The 13,369-nt window shown below is 46.6% G+C and overlaps 1 protein-coding gene and 1 long non-coding RNA gene across 5 annotated transcripts in view; both read left to right on the forward strand.

Annotated features, from left to right (window-relative positions):
• LOC135405143 (uncharacterized) overlaps positions 1-13,369 on the forward strand; it is a 547,777-nt gene that overhangs the window by 226,035 nt on the left and 308,373 nt on the right. The window lies entirely within an intron of this gene.
• The window catches only part of LOC135405138 (sorting nexin-2-like), a 187,860-nt gene that overhangs the window by 161,303 nt on the left and 13,188 nt on the right, over positions 1-13,369 (forward strand). The gene's annotated exons all lie outside the window — the stretch shown is intronic.

Raw genomic sequence — 13,369 nt, forward strand, 5'->3', positions numbered from 1 at the left:
CACAGCAAAAAGGCTCTACACAGCTGACACAGCTCGAGGTAAAAAACATTTATATTTACACGAGTTGCAGAAACCTCAGAGAGCTACCAGTTGCTTAAAACCGGTTTTAACCATAAACAGAGGGGACCTATACCCTCTCTTTGTGTTGCTAGGGGAGAACTCCAACTTAAAGTCTGACAAATTGCCAGCTGCAGCGGCAAACCAAATGTTAGAAAATTATACCAAGGTAATAAAGGGCAAACAAAACAGGAGAGATCCTGAAAGGCAAATCTGCCTAGTTTTTGTTTCCAGCAGGTATGAAGCATTGCAGTTTTGTTTCAGTGGGATCAAACTGAGAGAAGCCCACTGTTGGTTCTAAAACAGCTCTTTCTGTCATACCATACCACCTAAATCTGTGCGAATTGCTATTGAAATGTTTGCAAGCTTGTCATTTAAAGCAGAGCACGACTGAGAAAACTGGACGGAAAAGATCCTGCCTTTACCAACATTCCAGCCTTGAAAGACAATTTGGATAGGATAACAGCTGAGGACGCCGGATTTCAAGATGCCCTGGCAAGTTTTAGTGGTAATATTTTAATTCATCTCCTTAAGCACAGATTGTGGCAGAAATCGGCAGTTTACCTTTAAAGGCCATACCAGATGCAAAACTGAACCAGTGAAAGGCCTCAGGGCCTTCACACATGCATCTAGGAAAACATAATATGCTGCAATAGACTTGAATAAATCCTGCCATGGAACAGTAGGAAAACTACAGCCATGAACTAAGCTTCTGTATAGTTCTGGAACTGATTGTCATTCATATTACCTTGGGAAAATTTTAAACAATCCTCTGATGTTATGATTGTGCTCATTATGCTATGAGGTTGATAACCTGTCTTGAAAGTTAATTTCCTTGAGATATTGTTAACCCTTACCTGTTGTTTGAAATGCGTTCTGTTTGGTTCCTGTGAGTTACAGAAGGTATGACTTCTATACAAATGTACACAAATCACATCCTGACATGCCACAGACAATAACTGACAGAAACTAAGAAGCTGCTAAAGCAGCAATGTTTAACACTATACCCAGAGTTTTAAGGCAAGCAATTGTCTCATTCATTCTCCATCAGAATACAGGTTCTCTAAAGAGACCATTCAAAATAACAATTAATAAAAACTACATCATCAAGGTATGCCCACACTGTCAGGAAATCACACTCATGCTGTCTCAGGAAAACATTAACCCTAGAGGTTAATGGCAAGTGAGATCTGACAAATAGATATATACATCTTTGAATTGGACATATTGAAAATGTACATGCAAATAGATATACATCTACAAAACATAACTGCTACTACATCCACTAGACGAAATACAAAAGTGTAAAACACATGAGTTAGTTGCTGAGCAACCCTTTGGTACTCTAAAATACATTAACATTAATATTAAGCAGTTACTTCCTATCAAATAGGAAAATTCTCACGTCAAGCACTTCACACTAATCCATAAAACAGTAAAGGCACATCTTGAAACACATGCTAAGTTTAAACAAAAGGGGGGAGAACTGGTGTAACCTGTAAGAACATCTGTAAAAAGCTATGTATGTTATCAATTTTTGAGTTGTGGCAGTGCTGAAAGAAGCAAGTCTGAAAAGCAGCACACACCTCAGGCGTTTGTTTCTCCCAAGTTGCTAATCATAGTAAGATTTGATTTCAGGACCATGGATGAGATTCCTAGATTTATGACATGGAGAGAAAGCTATGCCTAAAAGTCATAAGAAAGAACTCAAGCAGGTTTCTTCCAGGTGTGTAAAACCCTATTCAAATATGTGACCACAGCAGCAGGAACCAGAGCAACGCAGAAGTTTGAAAAGAGTTATGTTATGTTTCAAGTTTACATTAGAAAATGACCAACGTGGTGAAAAGCAATCTCTGGAATGTGCGTGTGTGTGTGTGTTCGTGAGTGTGTTCAGTGTACGGTGGCCACCGACATATGTCTGAGTGAATGAATGAAAATAGTTGTTTGACTAGTCAAATAATGGAAAACAAAACACCTCACAAAATAACATTACCTCAGCCACAGGTCGCTTTTAAGAAATTGTAGTTTGCTAAGATTACCCTGTTTCTTAAATAAAGTTGAATTCCCCAGTTATAAAAACCCTCAGATTAATAAAGTTATAAGTTCATACACAGTTAAGATAGGCCCCAAGTTAATAAAGTAATTATCCAAGTTGCACTACCCTATAGGAATATAAGAAGGTTTTAAAAAAGGTTTACATTAGAGTTAAGAAACTGAGCAAAGCAATGTGCTGGGTCACTGCGAAGCTTAGTAGTTTTATAATGTTCTGATTGTTAAAATTGTTGTTTGCATTGTTGTTTGCATTTTTGTTCATACTGTTTTTGTGACTTCTTAATATAATTAAAAGAGGGGATATGTGGGAGGCGTGTCAAAAGGCACAAAGGATGTGCCCAGGTGCAGAGCTGAGAGAGCATGCCCCAGAGTTAGTAAACTGGTTGGTTAAGAAAGTCACATGATATGTAAGGATAAAAGGGAGCTCGAGTTTGAAATAAACTCTCTTTGTCCACACCACCACGAGGAGCATGACTTATTCCTTGTTGCACAAAGGCTGCGCCGATACAGGATGACAGATAGGCTGGGTTACCCCCCTCAGTGCTGTAACAGAGCCCCGTGCGCTGATCCCATGGGTCGGGATCTCGCATTTCAGGCTCTGTTCTCTTCCTGCGACCCATGTTCCTGTGGCTCTCGGCTCCCAGTCCATAACTTAACTCACCAACAGCTCCTTCCCCTCCCCCCGTAGAAACATTTCTGTTTCTACTCCTAAGAGTTGGGCTGTGGCTAGCAGTGTGGATGGGGGGAGGGTGTTGGTGTGGGATAATTTTTCCGTTCGCTCGTGTGCTTTATAGAGGGCAGACATTATCACTGTGTAAGCTGGAATTATGTTATCGGCTCGGCGATCGCCTGCCTCGGACTTTTGGTTGAGAATGTGTCCCAGTCTTTCCCATATGTCTATATGTAACACTTCTGTTAGTGCCAGCGTGGGGTATACAGACTTAATAAATCTTACTAATTCTGGAAATTCTACCTTTGTAGTTTGGATGTGGTAAGATCTTAGCAGTAGAGTTAATGTTTCAATGTCTTGTGAGGTTTCAGTGGAAAAAAGGCTTCCCGTGTTTTTTACCTTAGTCTCGGCACTATGGATACACGTGGGCGGGGATTCTTTGTTTGGTTGCTGAGTTTTACTTTCGGTTTCTGGATCGGCTGTTTTCTCTCCACGTTTTTTTTCTTTTCGGTGTCTCTGCGGTGTCTGGTGATCTCCAGGTCTCTGCTGCTGCTCCGGTGGTTTGGGGGCGGCGGCAGACGGCGGCAGGGGGTCCCTTGGCGCGGCGCAGGGTCCAGGGCAGTGCCGGCGGCGCGGTGGCGGTGGTGGCAAGCCGCACGACGTTCCCTCACGGTCTGCAATGGTCCTGGAGGTTTGTTCCATGGCATGGACGCTGTACGCTGTTGTTACAGGTAGACACGGACCGGCAGAAGGCTACTGCTGGGCTCCCCCAGTACGCTGGGCGGTGCGGAGGCTCCGGGTGCCGGTAGGGTCGCGACGCGGCTTCGGTCGGTCCTGCACGGCTTCTAAGTGTGGGTGCGGGGCCGGCAGAGGCAGTGGGTGACCTCCAGTGTTGATGTTTAGGTGGCGCCGGGCTCTGTTTGGCGGCGGTCCCGGCGCGTTTGTCGTGGGGTCCCTGTGGCGGCGGGGGGGGGCACGGCCGCTTCCCCGAGCTTGCAAACTGCGGCGCGTGCGGGGAGGGGCAGCAGGGCAGCACGCGGGGTCCTGGGGTCCCTGGGGTGTCTGGGGGGGCAGCACGGGGCAGCTTTAGCTGCCTCTGCACAGGGTCTCTGTCACTTTTTAGCTGCGGAGCTCCCGGTGGCAGCTAGCGAGACGAACACAACAGCTCCAAGCTCCCTCGGTGGGGACTGGGGGTTGTAGTGTTGGCAACTCACTCAGCTTCGCTGTTTCGCTGCCCGCTTCTGCCTGCGTGGTCCCCTGCTCCGCTCTTCGCCACCCGCCGTTCCGTTTGTCCTTCTTCTTTTTATCTTTCTTCTTTGTTCCTGTGCACTTTTCCCTAATATTTTTTTTGAGTTCACTATATTAACTTGCGTTTCTCAGATCCAACTGAGACAACGATTATAGACATCTAGGTTTTTTTCGGTGAAAAATTCCCATATCCAGAAATTGATACGATACCCGGAATTTACTGATTTTTTCCTGATTAAGGGTATTGTAATCTAGCCTAATATAGGTTCTAAGCCCCAAGTTCGGGTGCCACGTGTAACGTGGGGGCCTTTATATGATAAAGAAATGCAGTCTACTCTCCGATGAGGTGGAAATCAAAGAGGTTTATTTCAAACTCGGGGCTCCCTTTTATCCCCTAAAACCACGTGACCTTGTGACCAATGGGGTCATCTGTCCCGGCGCATGTCCCTTGGCTTCACTGCCCCTGGTGCGTCCTCCTGCACTCTGGGACACGCCTCCTACAGTTGTCCTCCTTTGGACACTCTCTAATAGCTTAACATCTTTCTTATATTACGGTGACCAAAACTGCACACAATATTCAAGGTGAGGCAGCATCAGTGCCTCAGTGGGACAATCACTTCCCTCGACCGGCTGGCGATGCTTTGCCTGATGCACCCCAAGACACAGTTGGCCCTTCTGACTGTCAAGGCACACTGCTGACTCATATTCAACTTGCTGTTGACCAGGACCCCCAGGTCCCTTTCCACAGCACTGCTTTCCAGCATCTCGTTCCCCAGTCTGTCTGTACATCCAGGGTTGCCCCATCCCAGGTGCAGAATTTGGCACTTTACCTTGTTGAACTTCATAGGGTTGGTGATTGCCCAGTCTTCTCATTTGTTGATGTCTCTCTGCAGAACTTCCCTGCCTTCAAGGGAGTCAACAGCTCCTCTGAGTTTTATGTCATCTGCAAACTTACTTAGTATCCCTTCCAGTCCTGCTGTTTATCCAGCTGTGTGCTGGACAGTTTGTCCAGAAGAATCCTGTGAGACAGTATCAAAAGCTTTACTGAAATCCAAAAAGATTACATCAACTAGCTTCCCTTGATCAACTAGGTGGGTTAACTTGTGTCAAAGGTTTGAGATAGCCCCAAAATCCAATTCCCTAGCTCCATTCCCCCCTCCCACATCTCAACCTAATGTGAGATGGGTTTTTCCAGACAAAACACACCAGACTCAAAGTGGAGGAAAGGGAATATATTACAATGACTGTACAAATAAATACCATATCACATTATACACACGATCATAACTATCTCTACCATGACATATAGTATTTACAGTGGATCAGGTCTCTTCTCCCCTCCAAATAAAAGTCCAGGAGGGAAAGAAGGACAGATCCCTTCCAGTCCTTAAGCAGCAGGATCTTCTACGGCAGCAGGTTCTGTCTGTCTTCTCCACATGCAGCAGCTGATAGCTGGCTTTCTGCCAGCACTCAACGAGGGAGATATCCAAGTCTCTCTCTCGGCCCCATCGCCTCCAACCGAGGGGTCTTCCGTGGGCTTCGTAACCCCAGACAAGGTCGTTTCACCACGTCATATCACGAAGACACAGGGGGGTCTTCGTGACGGTCTGGTATCTCTTGCAGGGCCTCTGTGCCCTGTCTCTCAGGCTGCCACCGTGGCAGCAGTGCGAGGGGGGGGGGGAGCCAAGGTCAACTCCCCCCGCATTCCATCTGGCCGTCCCGGTCCAGCTCCCGGGACGCTCTGAGCTTCTCAGCTCCTCTCTCTCTCTCTGGTGCTGCATGTCTAAAACTCTTCTCCTAAATAGGAGTCCATGTCCCTCTTCTCCAAGAGGGTCTCCAAGGGAGTTTTGGGGAATCTGGTACAGTCTTACCCCAAACTCTGTCTCTCAGCTGCTGGCTCTCTTTCTCCCGGCTTTCCAGGAGTCTTCTCTCCGGTGCTGCATGTTGTTTCTGCTGCTCCTCCAGTTCAGGTCCTTATCTCTGGCTCTCTGCCACCGTTTCTCTGGTCAGTCCCAGCTGCTGCTCTGTGCCCATGGAGAAAAACATCTCCCAGCATAACTACAGGCACCTAGCCCAGCTTTATGCTGTTCCAGGTCCCTGCAGCCCCCAGCCAGGGGCTGGGAGGGGGCCAGAGGCCCCAAGGGGCACAGAGCCCCTACCTCGTGGTTCACAACATGGCCACCTCTCCTACAACAACCAAAACTACAACTCATCTCTTCCGGTCTGGTTGTGGTATGTTTACATTTCTGCAGGAGCACCCATTGGGCAGAATTTCAAAACTTCCAGAGGTTTCCACCCCTTGGGGTCTACCACTTCTCTTAGCCTCTGGGGGAAAACAAGGTCCAAACCACGACACTTGTCATAAAAGGAAACCAAGTCTGATAAGCAGGAGTTTCCTCTCATGAAGCCGTGCTGGTTGTGACCAATGACTGCATTGTCTTTCAGATGTTTTTCAATATCTTCCAGATTAATCTTCTCCGTAACTTTACCAGGCACTGAAGTGAGACTGACAGGACTGTATTTCCCGGGGTCCTCCTTCTTGCCCTTCTTGAAAATCGGGACAATGTTTGCCAGCTTCAAGTCAGCTGGGACCTCACTGGATTCCCAAGATCACTCAAAAATCGTGAAGAGAGGTTTTGAGATTACATGATGGGGCAAGAGACAGGAAAATCATTCAGATGAACATCTGGTTTTGAGACTGGTATTACCAGCAGAATTTGGGGGGTTTTGATCATGGGTCACTTTATACAACACCGAGCCTGCTGGCAACAAAGGGGTAAAAGGATCCTAGCTCAGGAGTTAGCAGAGAGCTTTAAACTAGATTTGAAGGGGGATGGGGACATAGCCAGGATCAACAGAGATAAGGTGTGGGAGGAGGAGAACCTTAGTGCACACCCCAGTAGCAAAAGGAGGCTTAAGAGGGGATACCCCCAGCAAGCGCATGCAGCCAAAGACGTAACTACAAGACAGGACTATGGGGCACCGCTTGCACCCCTACTGGGATAGTGACGCAATCAATACTTCTATAAAATGCCTGTACACCAACACATGCAATATGGGGAAAAAATAGGAGGAACTAGAGATCTATGTGCAGTCACAGGGCTTTGATCTCATTACGATTACAGAGACAGAGTGGGATAGCTCACATGACTGTAATGTTGTCATGAAGGGCTACATGCTGTTTAGGAGAGACAGACCAGGAAGGTACGGTGGTGGAGTTGCCCTCTATGTGAGGCAACACTTGAAATGTATCGAGCTCTGTCTTAATGAGGATGATGAGCAAGTCGAGAGCTTATGGGCTAGGATAAAAGGTCAAACTAGTAAGGGTGATGTTGTGGGTGTTTGCTACAGGCCACCTGATCAGGAGGAGGAAGTGGATGAGGCCTTCTACAGGCATCTAGAAGCAGCTTCAAAGTCACAGGCACTGGTTCTTGTGGGGAATTTTAACTACCCAGACATCTGCTGGAGAAGCAACATGGCAAAGCACAAACAGTCCAGGAGGTTCCTGGAAAGCATTGATGACAACTTCCTGTCACAGGTAGTGGAGGATCCCACAAGGAATGGTGTGCTGCTAGACCTCATACTAACAAACAGGGAAGGCTGTTACAACGTGGTTTAGAAGCTCCATGCTTTACTGGGTGTTACACTTTTATTTCAGGCTTCAAGAGATTTTGCCCACGCAAACTCTTGCAAAGTCTTTTGATTCTTTGGTACCTTGAGCTCACGTCCAGAGAAAAACTACACATTTTTCTCCAAGAGATTTCTTTTAATTTGGTGAGAAAGAGGGGTTTTGGCAAAAAGGGTTTAACAGAAATAACATGCAACTTCACAAAAGCATTACTACAGGTTACTGAAACCAGCAAGCATTGCTGTAGTAAGGGAACCTTTGTTACACCCAGCAAACACAAACTTAAGTGAAATATCCATAACTTAAGTGAAATACCGACAAGTTGCCCACAGGAGTAAAGGAAGAGAGATTAAGAGAAGAAAGAATAAAGAGAGAAAGAGAGGAGAGAGACATATTTACCACTCTGGAGGTCACATGTTGACAGGTCAGGAGGGCAGAGGCCAAAGGGGGGATGGAGACCTCTGTGCGTTGTCTATTTATAGACTCTGTCTATTGTGGCCACTGCCCCTAGGCAGGACCTTTGGCTCACTCCCACTCACTGTCCCCTTAGCAAAAGTGAGGGGTGCCATAGCCAATTAGAGGTTCCAGGGGGCGCGGTGTGGGTGGGCCACCAGGCAGACCTTATTGACAGCTCAGCCACATGGCTTTCTCTGCCATATGCTCTGCATGGGCTCAGCCATGTTGGCTACAGGCCTAAACCTAGCCCTTCCTCCCCCCCCCCAAACAGGCAACATGGTTTATTCAACCCATCAATCAAACAATCTGGTAAGATATGAATCCGGTCTCTGACAACGGCCTTGTTGGAGATGTGAAGGTTGGGGGCAGCCTTGGCTGCAGTGACCATGAGATTGTGGAGTTCAGTATTGGGTGAGGACGAAGCAGGGCAGTAAGTAAGATTACAACTATGGACTTCAGGAGAACTAACTTTAGCCTCTTCAGGGATTTTCTTGGAAGAATCCGATGGGAATGGACTTTGCAGGAAAGAGAGAGATGGTTCAAGCACCATTTCTTACAGGTTCAAGAATGGTGCATCCTGATGAGCAAGAAATCAGGCAAAGGGGGCAAGAGACCTGCGTGGATGAACAAGGAACTCCTGCTATTACTCAAGCAGAAGCAGGAAATACAGAGGAGGTGAAAGACGTGAGAGACAGGCCACTTGTAATGAATATAGAAAGGTTGTCAAAGTATGTAGAAATTAGGCAAGGAAGACCAAGGCCCATCTGCAATTAAATCTGGCCAACTATGTCAAGGGTAGCAAGGATTTCTTCAAATACATCAGTAACAAAAGGAAAACAAAGGATAATGTGCGCCCATTACTAAATAGAGGGGGTACCCTGGTAACAGAGGACGCACAGAAGGCAGTTACTGAACACCTTCTTTACATTGGTCTTCAGGGACAAGACCAGCCCTGAGGAATCTCTGACACAGGAGACCAGGGTAAAGGAGTGTTGGAAGGAAGACTTTACCTTGGTTGAGGAGGATTGGGTTAGAGAACACCTAGGCAAGCTTGAAATCCACAAGTCCTGAGTGCTGAGGGAGCTGGTAAACACCATAGCAAGGCTGCTCATGATCGTCTCTGGAAGGTCATGGGGATCAGGAGAGGTGCCTGAGGACTGGAAGAAAGAAAATGTCACCCCAGTCTTCAAAAGGCCAAGAAGGAGGACCCAGGGAACTCCCGGTCAGTCAGCCTTACTCAATCCCCGGAAAGGTGATGGAGCACCTCATTTTGGAGGCCATCTCTCTCCACATGGATGACAAAAAGGTGATCAGGAGTAGTCAGCATGGATTCACCAAAGGTAAATAATGCTTGATCAACCTGATTGCCTTCTAAGATGAAATTACTGCCTGGTAATCTTCTTTTCCTTTATCCCTGAGGGCAGTTTCCCAGGATGTCACATCCACTAATTCCTTTAACAACTGAAAGTTCACTTTCCTAAGGTTTAGAGTCTTGAGTATAGTTTTCACCTGGTCCATATTGCTCAAGATCATGAATCTTGGGAAGATTGTCCACCAGGACAGGGTCACTGCAGCCCATGCTGCCACCAATCTTGACATCTTTAATTAGTTCCTCTGTGTTGGTGTCTTGGCTTAGAAATGCTATTCCCCAAGTTAGTGTTCCCACTGAAACACTCCAAACCACGGGCTGCTCAATCACTCCTCACTCCCTGTCCCCCTCCCCCTGCGGTGAGCTGGAGAGGAGAACTGGAGGCACAAAAGGTAAGGATCACACATTGAGATAAGAACAATTTACTGGAAACAGCAAGGAAATAATGTAGCAGGGCTCTTTATCCTGGAATGTGGTCAAGCAACTCAGCCCTATGTGCAAATCTATCAGTGGTGGGTTGAGACAGGCTGCCAGGTGCTGCTTTTGATATTGAATTTTGCTAAAACCAGTCTGGTTTATCAACCCCAAATCAACATCCTGGTAGTGAGGCAAAGATTTGTCAGATAAGCTGCTAAGCTGACCTGGAGACATGTGACAGCCAGGACACACTGCTGACTCATATTCAACTTGCCATCAACTGGGACCCCTAGGTCCCTTTCTGCAGGTCTGCTCTCCAGCATCTCATTCCCCAGTCTATATGTACATCTGGGGTTGCCCCATCCCAGGTGCAGAATCTGGCACTTGCTCTTGTTAAACTTCAACTTCAGTCAGGGGTGGGTCCATCTTGTAGCCGGCTGACACTGGCTCTGTTGGACATGGAAATAACTTCTTGCATCTTCCCACAGAAGCCACTCCTGTAGCTCCCATGCTACCAAAACCTTGCCACACAAACCCAGTATACCTTAGCACACCTTAATGCCTTTGGGGTAATTCACAAGTGTTTCCCTGTTTGTTCCTACTACATCAGCAGCCTTTGGGTCTTCTCTGTTGGTCAAAACTCCATCCCTTTCCACCACTAAATCTAGTTCAAATCTCTCCTTATAAGCATGGCCAGGTTATTGGTGAAGACCCTCTTGCCCCACCTGGTCAAGTGAATCCCATCAGTTCCCAACGGATTTGCCTTCTCAAAGGTAGATCCATGATCATGGAAGCCAAAACCATGTTCATTTCAGGCCCTCCTTCCTGAACCCCTATTTTTGACCTGTACTCTTGATCATTTAGTCTTGAGGGACATATAGTCTCTTTTGATGGTTCTAATTTGCCTCATCACAGTAACATTGGAGCCTACGTGGAATAATAGGAGCAAATCATAGTCTGTAGGGTCCACCAGACTTGGCAACCTCTCAGTGACATGAATACAAGCTCCTGGGAGGCAGAAAACCTGTCTAGAGAAACTGTCTGGATGACAAATGGGTGTTTTGGTACCTCTCAGTGAGGAATTACTAATTTCCAATTACTAATACTTTACATACTTTTTTGGTGGTGCTGGTTCTCATGAGGGTGGGTGATTGGATCAACTTTGTATGGTTGACTTCTCCTGGATCTTGTCCATTACACATGTGCGTTATCATTCTCCAACACCCAGAGAATCATATCTGCTATGTAGGGGCACTTTAGGGAAAGGGGGAAAGTTCTTCCTTCTGCCAAGGAGAGACAAAGGGTCTTGTTTCCTTCATGTCTTGAGTCATTTTGTTGGTCAGCTGAATCTGACTGTCTCTCAACTGTGACAGCATTCAATATCACATATCGATCTCCTGCTTACATTTTTTCAGTTCTTGCAAACCTCATACTGTTGGCCGCGACCCATTGATCCATCCTGTCCAGATCCCTCTGCAGAGCCTTCCTACCCTCCAGCAGACCAATGCTCCTACCCAACTTGGTGTCATCTGTGAATTTACTGAGGGTGCACTCAATCCCCTCGTCCAGATCATCAATAAAGATATTGAACAGGACTGTGCCCAATATTGAGCCCTTGAGGACACCACTAGTGACCGGATGCCAACTGGATGCAGCACTCACTTGGTCATAAAAGGAGATCAGGTTGGTCAGGCAGGACCTGCCTTTCCTAAACCCATGCTGACTGGGTCTGATCCCTTGGTTGTCCTGAATGTGCCGTGTGACCACACTCAATATATTCCATAACCTTGCCAGGCACTGAGATCAGGTTGACAGACCTGTAGTTCCCTGGATCCTCCTCCCGGCCCTACTTGTGGATGGTCATGACATTAGTAAACCTTCAGTCATCTGGGACCTCCCCGGTTAGCCAGGACTGATGATAAATGATGGAGAGTGGCTTGGTGAGCTCTTCCGCCAGCTCCCTCAGTACCCTTGGGTGAATCCCATCTGGCCCCATAGACTTGTGAGTGTCTAAGTGGCACAGCAGGTCACTAACTACTTCCTCCTGGATTTCAGGGGGTCTATTCTGCTCCTTGTCCATCTACCAGCTCAGGGGGCCGGTTGCCCTGAGGATAACTGGTCTTATTGTTGAAGACTGAGGCAAAGAAGGCATTAAGTACCTCAGCCTTGGTGACTATATTTCCCCCCCATCCAATAAAGCATGGAGGTTTTCCTTGGACCTCCTTTTGTTGTTAATGTATTTATAAAAACACTTTTATTAATCTTTTACAGCAGTGGCCAGATTAAGTTCTAACTGAGCTTTTGCCTCTCTAATTTTCTTTCTACATGACCTAACAACATCCTTATACTCTTCCTGAGTTGCCTGCCCCTTTTTCCAAAGGTCATACACCCTCTTTTTTCCCCTTAGTTCCTGCAAAAGCTCCCTGCTCAGCCAGGCCATTCTTCCCCACAGGCTCGTCTTTTGGCACATAGGGACAGTCTACTCCTGTGCCTTTAATGTTTCTTCCTTAAAGTATGTCCAGCCTTCCTGGACTCCTTTGTTTTTAAGGACTGTTTCCCAAGGGACTCTCCAAACCAGTGTCCTGAATAGACCAAAGTCTGCCCTCCTGAAGTCCAAGGTAAAGGCTTTGTTGACCCCCTTCCTTACTTCACCGTGTATTGAAAACTCTATCATTTCATGGTCACTGTGCCCAAGATGGCCTTCAACCATCAAATCTCCCACTAACCCTTCTCTGTTCATAAACAGCAGGTCTAGCAGGGTACCACCTCTAGTATGCTCACTTTACCAGCTGTGTCAGGAATGTGATTTGATGATCTCAGAGGTCTTTTACAACCTAAATGATTCTGTGATTCTTATGAAAATAGGCTGAGCCTATTCAGCCTCAAGAAGAGAGGACAGAGGGGACCTCATCAATGTCTATAAGTATTTGAAGGGAGGGTGTCAAGAAGATGGAGCCAGGCTCTTCTTGGTGGTGCCATGCATGGTGGACAAGAGGCAACAGGCAGAAACTGATGCACAGGAAGTTCCACTTGTATATGAGGAAGAACTTCTTTACTAGGTGACTGACCGTGCACTGGAACAGATTGCCCAGAGAGGTTGTGGAGTCTGCCTCACTGGAGGTATTCAAGAACCATCTGGACACAATCTTGTACAATGTGCTCTAGGATGACCCTGCTTGAGCAGAAAGATTGGACCAGATGACCCACTGTGGTCCCTTCCAACTGTACCCATTCTGTGCTTCTGTGTCTTAAGTTGCTTTCTCATACCTCTACCAGGAATTATTCTCTGTAGAGGCAGATGTCTCTGATATCAGATGTCCTCAAGGTTAAAGAGTATTTTAAGACCTGATGAAAATGGGAATCTATCTGGTTACTGCTGATTTGACACTTGATCTTAGATTTCAAGTAATGCTTTTTTTGAGTCGTATTTAAATTGTGATAGTTTTAAATATCTGAAGATTTTCTTTTACAA

The sequence above is a fragment of the Pseudopipra pipra genome, chromosome W, assembly GCF_036250125.1.
Source record: "Pseudopipra pipra isolate bDixPip1 chromosome W, bDixPip1.hap1, whole genome shotgun sequence".
Taxonomy (NCBI): Eukaryota; Metazoa; Chordata; class Aves; order Passeriformes; family Pipridae; genus Pseudopipra; species Pseudopipra pipra.